At 47.8% G+C, this 18,587-nt stretch overlaps 1 long non-coding RNA gene across 1 annotated transcript; it reads right to left on the reverse strand.

Annotated features, from left to right (window-relative positions):
• Positions 1 to 689: 689 nt before the first annotated feature.
• LOC143773758 (uncharacterized) lies at positions 690 to 1,437 on the reverse strand. The gene is made up of 3 exons (XR_013215353.1): positions 1,302 to 1,437; positions 1,119 to 1,219; positions 690 to 1,036 (listed from the first exon to the last, which is right to left on the reverse strand). It is a non-coding gene; the product is annotated as an uncharacterized LOC143773758 (long non-coding RNA).
• Positions 1,438 to 18,587: the final 17,150 nt, after the last annotated feature.

Genomic DNA, 18,587 nt, shown 5'->3' on the forward strand with positions numbered 1-18,587 from the left:
TTGCCCTGTAGGGAAAGACCTTTGTGCCTGCTTCTGATATCATGACCGCTGCATGGCCTCGGTATAAGCATCCTGACAGGCCTTCATCATAAACAGCTGTAGATCAGGACTAAGGTTTTCCGTCATGCCCCATTCTACAGTGGAAAAATAATGTCGCTCAGGTCTATTAAGGTCGCCTTCCTGGCGGTCAAGGCATTTGTGGACTTCCTGTAAGAGTGTGTTCACATGAGTGAACCCACTCTCCATCCTATCCACAACCTCCTTCATCCCAGCCTGAAAGACCGAGTTCCTGTTCCCTAGCCTGTGAAGCCTGCCTCGTTGCTGAATCGCTGGTGGATGATTGGGATGGTGCTGCTTCATTGGCTGGTCGATGAGGGGCCGCTCCAACAGAGGAAGATCCAGGTTCTACAGTGCTGCTCCAGGTTCTGTATGGAAATAAAATAAAAAAAGATTATTACAAAAAAGAATAAATTAAATAATAGTGAAAGACAACACAAAAGATACTCACGGTCGCTGAGAAAGTGCTGGCTTCAGAAAAGAAAGCTTTTTATGATATTTGTATTTTCTTAGTTTTCGCGAGGCACCACTTCGAACCCGAATCTCCTCTCTCATGTCCTTATTGAAGCGATCCTTCATCGAATGACAACAAAAAATGGACATCAATACTTACATTACAGACAGTAGTCCAAGCACACAGCAGGCAGGCACCACACAACAGGAACCGCAGCACAGCACCAGGACAGACTGAAGAACAGCACCAGGACAGCATAACCGGGATCAAGACAGCAGCATTGGGACCAAGAGAGCAGCACCAGCACCAATACAGCAGCACCTAATCTACAAGGAATAAAAAAGAAAATTCTGTACACAGAACAAAGTGCAAAGACAGAAAGACATTTTCAAAGCTTCTATGCTACATAGACAGCAGCACCAGGAACAGGACAGCAGCACCGGGACCAAGATGGTGGTACTGGGACCAAGACGGAGGCACTGGGATCAAGACAGCAGTACTGGGACCAAGACGGAGGCACTTAATCTGCAAGGAATGCAAAAAAAAAAATCTGTACGGAGTACAGAGTGCAAAGACAGAAAGACATTTTCACATCTTCTATACTTACATATAGACACCACCACTGGAACCAAGACGGCGGCACTGGGACCAAGACGGAGGCACTGGGACCAAGACAGCGGTACTGGGACCAAGACGGAGGCACTTAATCTGCAAGGAATGTAAAAAAAAAAATTTGTACAGAGTACAGAGTGCAAAGACAGAAAGACATTTTCACATCTTCTATACTTACATATAGATGGCACCACTGGGACCAAGACGGCGGCACTGGGACCAAGATGGAGGCACTGGGATCGAGACGGCAGGACTGGCACCAAGACGGAGGCACTGGGATCAAGACGGCAGCACTAGGACCAAGACAGCAGCACCAGGATGGCAGCAACAAACAGTCTAGAAGCAACAGAAAAAAACACAAGTACAGAGTACATAATGCAGTGAAAGACAGACATGCACCCTTTTATACAGCTGGCCATTTTCAAGTGGTTACATCATTTCCAAGGCAAAATTAGTCAGAAGTACGCATGCTTATCGAACGCAAGCGTACACATGTCCTTGCGTAACCATGCGTTCCCATAGACTGTAATGCGTTTTTTTTATGCAATCATCCGCAATCATATGCGTGCGGATGTTTTCGCAATTTTTGCCTATACAAAAAATGCAACATATTGCGTTCATCGGAACCAGCTGCACACCTCCAAATGACTCATGCATACGCATCCGCAAGCGAACACATGCAAAAACATGTCACTGCGTACACAATGTTAAAGATATGTATGTAGCGCCCCCAATGCCGCAAGGCCGAGGGGTACCCGGTACTGGGCCTATGAGTCTCTGCTCTGGGGTTGTCACGGTGGCTAGGCCCGGTCCGTGACCCTGCTGAGGGGCGCCCAATGAAAGGTGTGGATGATGGTGGTAGTGCGGTGCAGTGCTGGTCACAGTAAATAACGAGGACACCAGGTTGCAGTCTCTTTACCTCTTTACTGAAGGCTCCAGGATCCTCAGTCCGGAATACGGTTGACCAGGCTGCGCAAGTCCGGCCGGTCCGATGGCACCTCCAGAGTTCCCTTTGCAGGTGGAAATCTGTGCCTACCTTCTAGCGCTTGTGTGTTGTGGTCCTCCCCTGCTGTGCTTACGGGATAGTCCCCACAACTGTTGTGTCTGTTTCTGAAGTTCCCTCACAACTCGATTCTGATGTTCTTTTTCGTCCCCCAGATGATATGGCTAGGACGTATGACGGGTAGGCACGGAGCTCTTCCTGGACCCTAGTGTCGCCCTTCTCCTGTTGTTGCCCCCTGTGTCTTCGTAGGTGATTTGTGTGAGACAGCCCGCCTATAGCTGACTGTCCTGCCGTAGGTTTGAAGTATTGCTTGGAGCCTAGTACTTCCTCGGCGTTCCGGCCACCGGCTACGCGCCTCAGTAGGATGTTGCCTCGTCTTACAGCACGACTCCTACTGGTGTTTCTCCTTGTTGCGTTGATCTCGTTTCTCACTCAGCACAATAAACCTCGCTTCTTGTCCTTTCTTAGGGAACCGCCGCGATCAGGTGCAGGCGCGGTCTCGTAACATTCTCTCAGTTCGCTAGGTCTCTGCCAGGATTCCACCCCTGACAGGGACCCCACTGAGTCTCTCCCCGCAACACCCTCTGCCACAGGATGTTGCCTGTTCGATTCCCAGTCAGCTTCTCTCTAACTTCCTTTCTAACCCCCAGTTTTACCAGATTGTGAGGAGTGGCCTAATACATAGTACCCTTAGCTCCCCCTGGAGGCCAGACTGTGAAGTGTATTGGTGTCTGTGATACCTGGTCAGGTGAACTCCTTCAGTGCCATGAGACGTACCATAGCCCCCCTTAGCGGCGGAGCATCAGTACTGCAATGACCAGGACTCTGGGGCGCTGCACTCCCCCCCGGTTAAATCCAGTACTCCTGGACTGGGAAGAAAACAACAATACATGTCAGCAAAAAGACATACAATTTTGGAAATGCAATAACAATAAGTAAATTTGAACAGAGCTTCCCTTTATGGGAGGTGAGGACACTTGAACGTTACAAACATGGTTAGATACTTTAAATAACATACTATAAATAACTTTTCTTACCCAACCGGGTATTCTACTAAGTGCAAATTTTTGAACAATAATTTAACATTGCCTTTAAGGATGTACACGCTAAATCCACTAAAGACCTTCTTATAAAACACTATAAGGCTAATCAACTTTTCCTTCATTTTCCATCCTTACATCTGCAGGACCGCCTGTCTATCTGCCCCAGGCCTACTGCCTCTCGTTCTGTTGCAGGACCGCCCCTTTCCGCCCGGGCCTACTGCCTTTCTGCTACTATACACAGTATAGAACTTATCTTCCACCTCTCAGTTCAGGATCACCGAGCCATCTCTGTATGGCTCCTAGGAGGAGTCACCAATTAACCCCATCTGGGTTCACTTCCTGTCCTCATTCTTCTAGCAACATCATTAAACATTTATTACTATCAACTGTCTGACTGCATATAACTTTACATGTAAGCATTATCACTATTTCTCTTAAGGCATCATTATACTTTAAGTGCTATGGGTGAACGTTCCCTTTAAGAGGGGACCAAGTCTCTATGAGGTAGTGCAACTTCTCAAGCTGCAAGTCCGTGTGCAGCAAGGACTCCAGTACTGCTTCCGGGAACAGTTTCTTCGCAAAGAGTCCTTTCTTTTATAAAACCAGTAGAGGGCACCTTTAAGAAGGTGCAAACTATTTACAAGGAGTTTGTAATCATGCAGTGTTCATGATCCAGCAGTTCTGTCAACAATGATAAAACAGGAAACAAAAACAAAAAGCAGAAGAAGGGATCCCGGGTAAACAAAGGGATCCCTTTAAGACTTAACCTGATTGGGTCATAGCAGCAAGAAGACAAACAGTTAACTATATACATGTTCGGAAGATTAGAACATTTACTTGAACCACTCAGGAGGCAGCACCGGCGGAGGCAACCCCTTTGGGTGTTGCCCGCCGCCTGGTACTGCGTAAGGGGGAGAGCTGTCCCATCTGGGGGTCTGCGTACCCACCGTCTTCTGTTCTGGGGCAGCTGGTGCACTGACCACCTGAGAAGATGCCCCCTTGGCCACGACAGTGGTTGAGGTGACAATGTTGCAGGTCGTGGTTTTGATGATGGTGTACGTCGGAGTGACCTCGGTGGTCTTGGTGATGATCATGGGCTGACCACAAGGGGGCAGCTTTGCTACGGGGATCAGCTTCACTGGCACCTTAATCGGGGGTGTTACGAGGTTTTGCTTCTTATGGACATTCAGGGCGAACCACCCCTTTTCCCTAAAGTGCCTGGTGTAAGTAACTTCGTCCCCCGGGTAGAGATCCCGGTCTGGGTGGCCCTCTCTGAGATGAGACTCCACATCCCGCTGGTTGACAAAGACTTCGGCGTACAGGCCTGGCTCTTTTATAAAGCCCCAGCCTCTGCGGAGCTTGAAGGCGACAATGGTGCCCTGCCTGCGCGGGGCCTGGTGAGCGATGGGGTCCTTGCGGGCCCGGTCCTTGACCGCCAAGTCCTTTTGGTGGTATGCCTCTAGCCCGGCCTGGTACGCCCTTTCCTTCTCCTCCCACTGCTGTTCCAGCTGGACCTGGTATTCCTCCCAGCTCAGGGCCTGCACCATCACCCCTTCCCGTGTCTTCACCCCGGGGAACCCCATGAGGTTGGGTCCTGAGTTCACCAAGCGGCACACTGTACACTCCGCATGGACCTCACTCAGCGGGGTAATTGGTGGAATCGGGGCTTTCAAGAAGTGTTCCATACCCGTTGTCTCCTCCCACGGTAACAAGCGCTGGAGTCTATGGGTCCCAGGGAGAGGGGATGCCGCGACGGGGCCTATCAACAGACCCTCAGCCAGCGGGACAGGGTCGGCGGACTCACCAGTCGGTGCGTGCCCCTCCTCCTCGGTCGGCTCCGCTGGCGGTATGGTTAATGGGAGCGTCGGCTGGGGTTCCGGCAGCAACGCAGGGTCCGACGTTAGAAGGTCCTCCGCTGGCGCCTCCATCCGCAGCTGGAGGAGTTGTTTGATCAGGCCCTCCATCTCCATTTGCAGGAGGCCACCCCCAATCGTGGAGAGCTGGCCGCTGGGCTCATCCGGGTGGCTGGGGGAGTCTTTGGCTTCAACCCCGCATTCCTGGTCTGAGCGACTCGTCATGGCGTCCTCCGCATGGGTCGCTTCCTGGTCTTTTTCCCGCTCTCTCCTTCGTGGGCGGTTTCGTTTTCTCTGTCTCCGCCCACCATTGAGAATCAGGAGACGGATCTCGGCTGCTGACGGACACGTCCTCACGGTGCAGAAATATTTAGACTGGGTGGCCATTGTCTTTCGCGCTCTTCAGCTTGTCCACGCCTACTCCACGCCCCTCTTCTTCTCCTGCGCTTCCTGTGGCGCTGCAATGGCGACGGGTTTTGGCGGGAACTTTTGGCGGCAAGTGGCAATAAGTCCTTGCAATAAGTCACAGTCCAAGCACAACAAATCACAGTTCCAAGGCACACATGACCTGATTCTTCAGGCTTAAGTAGATCCTGTTCGTGGCGCCAAGTTGTAGCGCCCCCACTGCTGCAGGGCCGAGGGGTACCCGGTACCGGGCCTCTGAGTCTCTGCTCTGGGGTTGTCACGGTGGCTAGGCCCGGTCCATGACCCTGCTGAGGGGCGCCCAATGAAAGGTGTGGATGATGGTGGTAGTGCGCTGCAGTGCTGGTCACAGTAAATAACGAGGACACCAGGTTGCAGTCTCTTTACCTCTTTACTGAAGGCTCCAGGATCCTCAGTCCGGAACACGGTTAACCAGGCTGCGCAAGTCCGGCTGGTCTGATGGCACCTCCAGAGTTCCCTTTGCAGGTGGAAATCTGTGCCTACCTTCTAGCGCTTGTGTGTTGTGGTCCTCCCCTGCTGTGCTTACGGGATAGTCCCCACAACTGTTGTGTCTGTTTCTGAAGTTCCCTCACAACTCAATTCTGATGTTCTTCTTCGTCCCCCAGATGATATGGCTAGGACGCACCCGTATGATGGGTAGGTTCGGAGCTCTTCCTGGACCCTAGTGTCGCCCTTCTCCTGTTGTTGCCCCCTGTGTCTTCGTAGGTGATTTGTGTGAGACAGCCCGCCTATAGCTGACTGTCCTGCCGTAGGTTTGAAGTATTGCTTGGAGCCTAGTACTTCCTCGGCGTTTCGGCCACCGGCTACGCACCTCAGTAGGATGTTGCCTCGTCTTACAGCACGACTCCTACTGGTGTTTCTCCTTGTTGCGTTGATCTCGTTTCTCACTCAGCACAATAAACCTCGCTTCTTGTCCTTTCTTAGGGAACCGCCGCGATCAGGTGCAGGCGCGGTCCCGTAACATTCTCTCAGTTCGCTAGGTCTCTGCCAGGATCCCACCCCTGACAGGGACCCCCCTGAGTCTCTCCCCGCAACACCCTCTGCCACAGGATGTTGCCTGTTATGATCCCTAGTGGCTGAGGATCACAAATAGATCAGCAAGTGATAAAACTAAGGACGAGCTCTAGGGAGATGGTAACTGGACTGATCGCAAATCTGAACCTATCCAAAACAACTAGAGGTAGCCGGTGAACGTGCCTAAAAAATTCCTAGACGTTTCGAGCCAGCCTGAGGAACTAGCTACCCCTAAAGAGAAAGAAAGACCTCGCTTGCCTCCAGAGAAATAATCCCCAAAGATATAGAAGCCCCCAACAAATATTAACGGTGAAGTAAGAAGAAGGCACATACATAGGGATGAAATCAGATTCAGCAAAAGAGGCCCACTAGTACTAGAAAGCAGAAAATAGAGCAGGGGTCTATGCGATCAATAAAAAACCCTTACAAAATATCCATCCTGAGATTTCAAGAACCCACACACCAACTAACGGTGTGTGGGGAGAAACTCAGCCCACTAGAGCAACCAGCAAGCGAGGGAATTACATTTTAGCAAGCTGGAACAGAAAACATGATAAACACTGCTGATCAAAAAATGAGCAAACAAACTTAGCTTATCCTGGATGGACTGGGAGCAAGGTAGTCAGAAGGAATCTGAGTAACACTGATTACATCGACAGCCGGCAACAAGTGAAAGTAAAACAGAGCTATATAGGAACCTCCCAGAGGATAACGAACCAGCTGATAGCCAGAGACCAGGAGGATAACAGGCAAAGCCACCAGGGGGAGCCCAAAGCAAAAGTCAAACCATACCACCAGTGACCACAAGAGGGAGCCTGAACACAGAGTTCACAACAGTACCCCCCCTTGAGGAGGGGTCACCGAACCCTCATGAAAACCACCAGGGCGATCAGGATGAGCCACATGGAAGGCACGAACCAAATCGGCTGCATGAACATCAGAGGCGACAACCCAAGAATTATCCTCCTGACCATAGCCCTTCCATTTAACCAAATACTGGAGCCTCCGTCTAGAAATACGAGAATCCAAGATCTTCTCCACCACGTATTCCAATTCTCCCTCAACCAGCACCGGGGCAGGAGGCTCAACCGGAGGAACCACAGGCACCACATACCTCCGCAACAACGAGCGATGGAACATATTATGAATAGCAAATGATGCTGGGAGGTCCAGACGAAATGACACAGGGCCAAGGACTTCCAGAATCTTATAAGGACCGATAAACCGAGGCTTGAACTTAGGAGAGGAGACCTTCATAGGAACGAAGCGAGAAGACAACCACACCAAGTCCCCAATGCAAAGTCGGGGACCCACACAGCGACGGCGGTTGGCAAAGAGCTGAGCCTTCTCTTGAGACAGCTTCAAATTGTCCACCACATGATTCCAAATCTGATACAACCTATCAACCACAACATCCACTCAAGGACAGTCAGAAGGCTCCACCTGACCCGAGGAAAAACGAGGATGAAACCCCGAATTACAAAAGAAAGGAGAAACCAAAGTAGCAGAACTAGCCCGATTATTAAGGGCAAACTCGGCCAACGGCAAAAAAGTAACCCAGTCGTCCTGATCAGCAGAAACAAAACATCTTAAATAAGTCTCCAAGGTCTGATTAGTTCGCTCGGTTTGGCCATTCGTCTGAGGATGGAAGGCCGACGAAAAAGACAAATCAATGCCCAATTTAGCACAAAAGGTCCGCCAAAATCTAGACACAAACTGGGATCCTCTGTCAGAAACAATGTTCTCAGGAATCCCGTGCAAACGAACCACATTTTGAAAAAACAGTGGAACCAACTCGGAGGAGGAAGGCAACTTAGGCAAGGGCACCAAATGGACCATCTTAGAAAAACGATCACACACCACCCAGATGACAGACATTCTCTGAGAGACAGGGAGATCTGAAATAAAATCCATGGAAATGTGCGTCCAAGGCCTCTTCGGGACAGGCAAAGGTGTCATGTTCTCAATGGCAAGAGAACATAGCATCAGCATATATAGGAACTAGCTCTTGGAAGATGGGAACTGAGCTGACCATGAACTAATCCTAACACACAACTAGCAGTGGCCGGGTAGCATGCCTACGTTGATTCTAGATGCCCAGCACCAGCCGGAGGACTAAATAATGCTAGCAGAGGAAAATATTAGTCCTAGCTCACCTCTAGAGAAATACCCCGAAAGGAGACAGAGGCCCCCCACATGTATTGGCGGTGAATTAAGATGAAATAACAAACGTAGTATGAAAATAGGTTTAGCAAATTTGAGGTCCACTTACTACATAGCAGAAGACAGAAAGGACACTTTCATGGTCAGCTGAAAACCCTATCAAAACACCATCCAGAAATTACTTTAAAACTCTGGCATTAACTCATAACACCAGAGTGGCAATTCCTGTTCACAAGAGCTTTCCAGACACAGTAACGAAACTACAGCTGTGAACTGGAACAAAAATGCAAAAACAAACATGGACAAGAGTCCAACTTATCTAGTAGTTGTCTAGGAGCAGGAACAAGCACAGAGAGGCTTCTGATAACATTGTTGACCGGCAAGCAACTAACAGAGCAGCAAGGTTATATAGCGACTCCCACATCTTGATGGGAACAGGTGAACAGAGAAGATGAAGACACAGTTCAATTCCACCAGTAGCCACCGGGGGAGCCCAGAATCCAAATTCACAACAGTACCCCCCCCCCTCAAGGAGGGGGCACCGAACCCTCACCAGAACCACCAGGGCGATCAGGATGGGCCCTATGAAAGGCACGAACCAAATCAGAGGCATGAACATCAGATGCATTCACCCAAGAATTATCCTCCTGGCCGTATCCCTTCCACTTGACCAGATACTGGAGTCTCCGTCTGGAAACACGAGAGTCTAAGATTTTCTCCACAACGTACTCCAACTCACCCTCAACCAACACCGGAGCAGGAGGCTCAACGGAAGGCACAACCGGTACCTCATATCTGCGCAATAATGACCGATGAAAAACGTTATGAATAGAAAAGGATGCAGGGAGGTCCAAACGGAAGGAAACAGGGTTAAGAATCTCCAATATCTTATACGGGCCGATGAACCGAGGCTTAAACTTAGGAGAAGAGACCCTCATAGGGACAAAACGAGAAGACAACCACACCAAGTCCCCAACACAAAGCCGAGGACCAACACGACGGTGGCGGTTGGCAAAAAGCTGAGTCTTCTCCTGGGACAACCTCAAATTGTCCACCACCTGCTCCCAGATCTGATGCAATCTCTCCACCACAGCATCCACTCCAGGACAATCCGAAGATTCCACCTGACCAGAGGAAAATCGAGGATGAAACCCCGAATTACAGAAAAACGGGGACACCAAAGTGGCAGAGCTGGCCCGATTATTGAGAGCGAACTCTGCCAATGGCAAAAAAGCAACCCAATCATCCTGGTCAGCAGACACAAAACACCTCAGATATGTCTCCAGGGTCTGATTAGTCCGCTCGGTCTGGCCATTCGTCTGAGGATGGAAAGCGGACGAAAAAGATAAATCTATGCCCATCCTAGCACAGAATGCCCGCCAAAATCTAGACACGAATTGGGTCCCTCTGTCAGAAATGATATTCTCAGGAATACCATGCAAACGAACAACATTTTGAAAAAACAGAGGAACCAACTCGGAAGAAGAAGGCAACTTGGGCAGAGGAACCAAATGGACCATCTTAGAGAAACGGTCACACACCACCCAGATGACAGACATCTACTGAGAAACAGGCAGATCTGAAATAAAATCCATCGAGATGTGCGTCCAAGGCCTCTTAGGAATAGGCAAGGGCAACAATAATCCACTAGCCCGAGAACAACAAGGCTTGGCCCGAGCACAAACGTCACAAGACTGCACAAAGCCTCGCACATCTCGTGACAGGGAAGGCCACCAGAAGGACCTTGCCACCAAATCCCTGGTACCAAAAATGCCAGGATGACCTGCCAACGCAGAAGAATGAACCTCAGAGATGACTCTACTGGTCCAATCATCAGGAACAAACAGTTTATCAGGTGGGCAACGATCCGGTCTATCCGCCTGAAACTCCTGCAAGGCCCGCCGCAGGTCTGGAGAAACGGCTGACAATACCACTCCATCCTTAAGGATACCTGTGGGCTCAGAGTTACCAGGCGAGTCAGGCTCAAAACTCCTAGAAAGGGCATCCGCCTTAACATTCTTAGAACCCGGTAGGTATGACACCACAAAATTAAACCGAGAGAAAAATAATGACCAGCGCGCCTGTCTAGGATTCAGGCGCCTGGCAGTCTCAAGATAAATCAAATTTTTGTGGTCAGTCAATACCACTACCTGATGTCTGGCCCCCTCAAGCCAATGGCGCCACTCCTCAAAAGCCCACTTCATGGCCAAAAGCTCCCGATTCCCAACATCATAATTCCGCTCAGCGGGCGAAAATTTACGGGAAAAGAAGGCACAAGGCCTCATCACGGAGCAGTCAGAACTTTTCTGCGACAACACTGCCCCAGCTCCGATCTCAGAAGCGTCGACCTCAACCTGAAAAGGTAGAGCAACATCAGGCTGACGCAACACAGGGGCAGAGGAAAAACGGCGCTTAAGCTCCCGAAAGGCCTCCACAGCGTCAGGAGACCAATCAGCAACATCAGCACCCTTCTTAGTCAAATCGGTCAATGGCTTAGCAATATCCGAAAAACCAGCAATAAATCGACGATAAAAGTTAGCAAAGCCCAAAAATTTCTGAAGACTCTTAAGAGAAGAGGGCTGCGTCCAATCACAAATAGCTTGAACCTTGACAGGATCCATTTCAATGGAAGAGGGAGAAAAAATATATCCCAAAAAGGAAATCCTCTGTACCCCAAAAACACACTTAGAACCCTTCACACACAAAGAATTAGACCGCAAAACCTGGAAAACCCTCCTGACTTGCTGGACATGAGAGTCCCAGTCATCCGAAAAAATCAGAATATCATCCAGATACACAATCATAAATTTATCCAAATAATCGCGAAAAATATCATGCATAAAGGACTGGAAAACTGACGGAGCATTAGAAAGACCAAAAGGCATCACTAAATACTCAAAGTGACCCTCGGGCGTATTAAATGCGGTCTTCCACTCATCCCCCTGCCTGATTCGCACCAAATTATACGCCCCACGAAGGTCAATCTTAGAGAACCACTTGGCCCCCTTTATGCGAGCAAACAAATCAGTCAGCAACGGCCATGGGTATTGATATTTAACAGTGATTTTGTTCAAAAGCCGATAATCGATACATGGTCTCAAAGAGCCGTCTTTTTTTGACACAAAGAAAAAACCGGCTCCTAAGGGAGATGACGATGGACGAATATGTCCCTTTTCCAAGGACTCCTTTATATATTCTCGCATAGCAGCATGTTCAGGCACAGACAGATTAAACAAACGACCCTTTGGGTATTTACTACCCGGGATTAAATCTATGGCACAATCGCACTCTCGGTGCGGAGGTAACGAACCAAGCTTGGATTCTTCAAAGACGTCACGATAGTCAGACAGGAACTCAGGAATTTCAGAGGGAATAGATGATGAAATGGAAACCACAGGTACATCCCCATGAGCCCCCTTACATCCCCAGCTCAACACAGACATAGCTCTCCAGTCGAGGACTGGGTTGTGAGATTGCAGCCAAGGCAATCCTAGCACCAAATCATCATGTAGATTACACAGCACCAGAAAGCGAATAATCTCCTGGTGATCCGGATTAATACGCATAGTTACTTGTGTCCAGTATTGTGGTTTATTATTAGCCAATGGGGTGGAGTCAATCCCCTTCAGAGGAATAGGAGTCTCCAAAGGCTCTAAATCATACCCACAGCGTTTGGCAAAGGACCAATCCATAAGACTCAAAGCGGCGCCAGAGTCGACATAGGCGTCCGTGGTAATAGATGACAAAGAGCAAATCAGGGTCACAGATAGAATAAACTTAGACGGTAAGGTGCAAATGGAAACAGATTTATCAAGCTTTTTAGTGCGCTTAGAGCATGCTGATATAACATGAGTAGAATCACCACAATAGAAACACAACCCATTTTTCCGTCTAAAATTCTGCCGCTCGCTTCGGGACAGAATTCTATCACACTGCATACTCTCTGGCGACTTCTCAGTGGACACCGCCAGATGGTGCACTGGTTTGCGCTCCCGCAAACGCCTATCGATCTGAATAGCCATTGTCATGGACTCACTCAGACCCGCAGGCACAGGGAACCCCACCATAACATCCTTAATGGCATCAGAGAGACCCTCTCTGAAAGTCGCCGCCAGGGCGCACTCATTCCACTGAGTAAGCACAGACCATTTACGGAATCTTTGGCAGTAAATTTCCGCTTCATCTTGCCCCTGAGATAGGGACATCAAAGTTTTTTCTGCCTGAAGCTCCAAATGAGGTTCGTCATAAAGCAACCCCAAGGCCAGAAAAAACGCATCCACATTGAGCAACGCAGGATCCCCTGGTGTCAATGAGAAAGCCCAGTCTTGAGGGTCGCCCCGGAGCAAGGAAATCACAATCCTGACCTGCTGTGCAGGATCTCCGGCAGAGCGAAATTTCAGGGACAAAAATAATTTGCAATTATTTCGAAAATTCTGAAACCCAGATCTATTCCCCGAGAAAAATTCCGGCAAAGGAATTCTCGGCTCAGATACAGGTGCCTGACAAACAAAGTCTTGCAAATTTTGTACCTTCGTGGCGAGATTATTCAAACCTGCAGTAACACTCTGAAGATCCATTACAACAGGTGGACACAGAGCCATTCAAAGATTAGAAGGAGAGAAAAAAAAAAAAAAAAAAAAAAATCTCAGCGGACTTCCTATTTCTCTCCTTTCTCAGCCAAGGATTTTAACCCTTTAGTGGGCCGGTCAAACTGTCATGTTCTCAATGGCAAGAGAACATAGCATCAGCATATATAGGAACTAGCTCTTGGAAGATGGGAACTGAGCTGACCATGAACTAATCCTAACACACAACTAGCAGTGGCCGGGTAGCATGCCTACGTTGATTCTAGATGCCCAGCACCAGCCGGAGGACTAAATAATGCTAGCAGAGGAAAATATTAGTCCTAGCTCACCTCTAGAGAAATACCCCGAAAGGAGACAGAGGCCCCCCACATGTATTGGCGGTGAATTAAGATGAAATAACAAACGTAGTATGAAAATAGGTTTAGCAAATTTGAGGTCCACTTACTACATAGCAGAAGACAGAAAGGACACTTTCATGGTCAGCTGAAAACCCTATCAAAACACCATCCAGAAATTACTTTAAAACTCTGGCATTAACTCATAACACCAGAGTGGCAATTCCTGTTCACAAGAGCTTTCCAGACACAGTAACGAAACTACAGCTGTGAACTGGAACAAAAATGCAAAAACAAACATGGACAAGAGTCCAACTTATCTAGTAGTTGTCTAGGAGCAGGAACAAGCACAGAGAGGCTTCTGATAACATTGTTGACCGGCAAGCAACTAACAGAGCAGCAAGGTTATATAGCGACTCCCACATCTTGATGGGAACAGGTGAACAGAGAAGATGAAGACACAGTTCAATTCCACCAGTAGCCACCGGGGGAGCCCAGAATCCAAATTCACAACACAAAGGTAACAGCAAACCACTGGCTCGAGAACAGCAAGGCTTAGCCCGAGCACAAATTCCACAAGACTGCACAAAGGGACGCACATCCAGTGACAAGGAAGGCCACCAAAAAGACCTGGCCACCAAGTCTCTGGTACCAAATATTCCAGGATGGCCCGCCAACACCGAAGAATGAACCTCGGAGATGACTCTGTTGGTCCATCTATCCGGGACAAACAGTCTCTCCGGTGGACAGCGATCAGGTCTATCCGCCTGAAACTCTTGCAGCACACGTCGCAAATCTGGGGAGATGGCAGACAAAATCACCCCTTCTCTAAGAATACCAGCCGGCTCTGAATCTCCAGGAGAGTCAGGCACAAAACTCCTAGAAAGAGCATCAGCCTTCACATTCTTCGAACCAGGCAGGTACGAATCCACGAAATCAAAACGAGAGAAAAACAACGACCAATGAGCCTGTCTGGGATTCAGCCGCTTGGCCGACTCGAGATAAATCAAATTCTTGTGATCAGTCAAGACCACCACACGATGCTTAGCTCCCTCGAGCCAATGTCGCCACTCCTCAAATGCCCACTTCATAGCCAACAACTCCCAATTACCGACATCATAATTCCGCTCGGCAGGCGAAAACTTTCTTGAAAAGAAAGCACATGGCTTCATCACAGAGTCATCGGAGCTTCTCTGCGACAAAACAGCCCCCGCTCCAATCTCGGAAGCATCAACCTCCACCTGGAAGGGAAGTGAGACATCTGGCTGACATATGACCGGAGCCGAAGAAAACCGGCGCTTCAGCTCCCGAAAGGCCTCCACAGCCGCAGAGGACCAATTAGTCACATCAGAACCTTTCTTGGTCAAATCCGTCAAAGGCTTAACAACACCAGAAAAATTAGCTATGAAGCGACGGTAAAAATTAGCAAAACCCAAGAACTTCTGAAGACTCTTAACCGATGTAGGCTGCGTCCAGTCATGAATAGCCTGAACCTTGACTGGGTCCATCTCAATAGTAGAAGGAGAAAAAATGAAACCCAAAAAAGAAATCTTCTGGACTCCAAAAAGACATTTTGAGCCCTTCACAAATAAAGCATTGTCACGCAGGACCTGAAAGACCATCCTGACCTGCTTAACATGAGACTCCCAATCATCCAAAAAAACCAGATAATCATCCAGATACACAATCATAAACTTATCCAGATATTCACGGAAGATGTCGTGCATAAAGGACTGAAAGACTGAAGGAGCATTAGAAAGTAAAAGGCATCACCAGGTACTCAAAATGGCCTTCAGGCGTATTAAATGCAGTTTTCCATTCATCACCCTGTTTTATACGCACAAGGTTATACGCACCACGAAGATCTATCTTGGTGAACCAACTAGACCCCCTAATGCGAGCAAACAAATCAGTTAACAATGGCAAAGAATACTGAAATTTGACCGTGATTTTATTCAAAAGGTGATAATCAATACAAGGTCTCAGGGAACCATCCTTCTTAGCCACAAAAAAGAATCCCGCACCAAGAGGGGAAGAGGACGGGCGAATATGTCCCTTCTCCAAAGACTCCTTTATATAACTCCACATGGCAGCATGCTCCGGCACAGATAAATTGAAAAGTCGTCCCTTATGAAACCTACTACCAGGAATCAAATTTATAGCACAATCACAGTCCCTATGAGGAGGTAGAGAATTGAGTTTGGGCTCCTCAAATACATCCTGGTAGTCTGACAAAAACGTAGGGACTTCAGAAGGAGTGGACGAAGCAATTGACACCACAGGAGCGTCACCATGAATTCCCTGACAACCCCAACTTGACACAGACATAGCTTTCCAATCCAGGACTGGATTATGAGTCTGCAACCATGGTAGACCCAACACGACAACATCATGCAAATTATGCAATACAAGAAAGCAAATCACCTCCTGATGAACAGGAGTCATGCACATGGTCACTTGTGTCCAGTACTGAGGTCTATTCATAGCCAATGGCGTAGAGTCAATTCCCCTTAGTGGAATAGGGAATTTTAAAGGCTCCAAATCAAAACCACAGCGCCTGGCAAATGACCAATCCATCAGACTCAGGGCAGCACCTGAATCTACAAAGGCATTAACCGGGTAAGATGACAGGGAACAAATCAGGGTAACAGACAAAATGAACTTAGGCTGTAAAGTACCAATGGTGACAGATTTATCAACCTTTTTTTGCGCTTAGAGCATGCTGAGATAACATGAGCTGAGTCACCACAGTAAAAGCACAACCCATTTTGCCGTCTATAATTTTGCCGTTCACTTCTGGTCAGAATTCTGTCACATTGCATAGATTCAGGTGTCTGTTCAGAAGACACCGCCAAATGGTGCACAGGTTTGCGCTCCCGCAACCGCCGATCAATCTGAATGGCCAGAGTCATTGACTCATTCAGACCTGCAGGCGTAGGGAACCCCACCATGACATTCTTAATGGCTTCAGAAAGACCTTCTCTGAAATAATAATAATAATCCTAACTTGCTGAACGGCATCACCAGAGGAACGAGGTTTCAAAGAAAGAAACAACTTACAATTGTTCGCTTGAAATACCTTAGAAGACGTCACTGCTTTGTGATTGGTCGCGTAGCGGTCACGCGACCGCTACGCGACCAATCAGAAGCTGCGGACGTCTTCTAAGGTATTTCAAGCGCTTGAAAGACCTTAGGTGATGTCACTGCTTTGTGATTGGTTGCGTAGCGGTCACGCGACCGCTACGGACCAATCAGAGCGCAGTGACCTCATCTAAGGCCCTTCAAGCGCACATTCTTAGGTACAACGGCTCCCGGTTACGGCGGTAAAGTCCAGGCTGCGTCGGAGGGTGAGTATATCCCTATTTTTTATTTTAATTCTTTCTTTTACACATTGATATGGATCCCAGGGCCTGAAGGAGAGTTTCCTCTCCTTCAGACCCTGGGAACCATACAGGATACCGTCCGATACTTGGTGTCCCATTGACTTGTATTGGTATCGGGTATCAGTATCGGATTAGATCCGATACTTTGCCGGTATCGGCCGATACTTTCCGATACCGATACTTTCAAGTATCGGACGGTATCGCTCAACACTATTCATGATGCCTTGAACACAGTCAAGGCACCCCAAAATATCTATAAACCTCCACCATATTTCACAGTAACTACTTTGCTCTTCTACTTGTAGGCCTCATTCCATTTACAGTAAAAGAAGAATGATGTGTTTTACCAAATTAATCTATTTTGGTCTCATTTGTCCACAAGATGCCGGCTGATCCATTAAAAGTAGTGGGGGCAGCCGGCAGTACCTCTATAAATTGCGAGGGCCGCCTGCTGGCCCTCCAAGTTTCACATTTTGTAGTATTAATATGAAAAAGAAAATGTTCTCACCTCAGATGGATACATCATATTGCAGTAGCAATATATGACTAAGCAAAAAATAGCCGTCTGCTGGCCCTCCAAAAATGCTTGGTGACGGCTGGCTGCTGGTCCTCTAAATTTAGAGTGAGGGGCCCTCTTGACAATAGTGAGGGCTACCTGTTGGCCCTCTAACAATAGTAAGGGCCACCTGATGGCCCTCTAGAAATAGTGATGGCTGCCTAATGGCCCTGAAAAAAAAATTGGTGACTTTCAGAGTCACCCTTTCATAAATGAAACAGGATGTGTCTGATCATGTCTCAAATACCACGTGGACAGATAAGGTATTAAAATGATCAAATTACATTTTCTGTACAATGTTTTTTTCACAATTGAAAGCAATGCAAATGTGCAAAAAATGCAGCAAAAACACTATGCGTGATCATAGCCCAAGGTGTGGAGGAGCATTTTGTTTTCTCTTATTTATTTTGGCTTATATACAAGTCATTATCCTGGAAAGAATGTTTCTTAACAATTTTTTTAGTCAAATCCATTTTAACTGTGGTTTTGTATGTTTTATTGTCAGTCCGTAAAAGTGGCGTAACACTCTGAAAACATTGTTCCCAGCAGGGATTCAAAGATGCTTCCAGGGGTCTTCCCCATGCTGTTACCATGCCATTTCAGCGCTGGAAAAATGGGGGAGGATGGTGCTGGAAAAATGCTCGAGTTTACAATTGACTTCCATTATACTGTTTGTTACTGCTTGTTGGGCTCTCCATGCACGTATTGTGACTGCCACATAGCCGAGACACATGCAGCTGTGGTGTCGAACAGCTGATTATCAGGAGCGTTCCAAGTATCCAGGTTATCGAGGCAGATATTCGGAAGCTATTCGATCAACCCTACTTGCTACGTAAGTACACAAACAAAAAATAATTTGCAGCAACAACCAGCAGTATGGTTATGCCTCCAACAATTGTTAAATGTGACTAGTCAAACAGTAACCGTATCCTCTTATTGTTGTTTTATTGTTATAGTTTTTTATAATAATGACGCAACTGGCAAGAAACATGCAGCAACAAGGGCAGTATTGTTATGGGATGAACAGTATCTAGATTAAACAATGATATCTGGTATTTAAAAAATAAAGAGACCTTTTATATTA

This window comes from Ranitomeya variabilis, chromosome 5, assembly GCF_051348905.1.
Source record: "Ranitomeya variabilis isolate aRanVar5 chromosome 5, aRanVar5.hap1, whole genome shotgun sequence".
Classification (NCBI taxonomy): Eukaryota; Metazoa; Chordata; class Amphibia; order Anura; family Dendrobatidae; genus Ranitomeya; species Ranitomeya variabilis.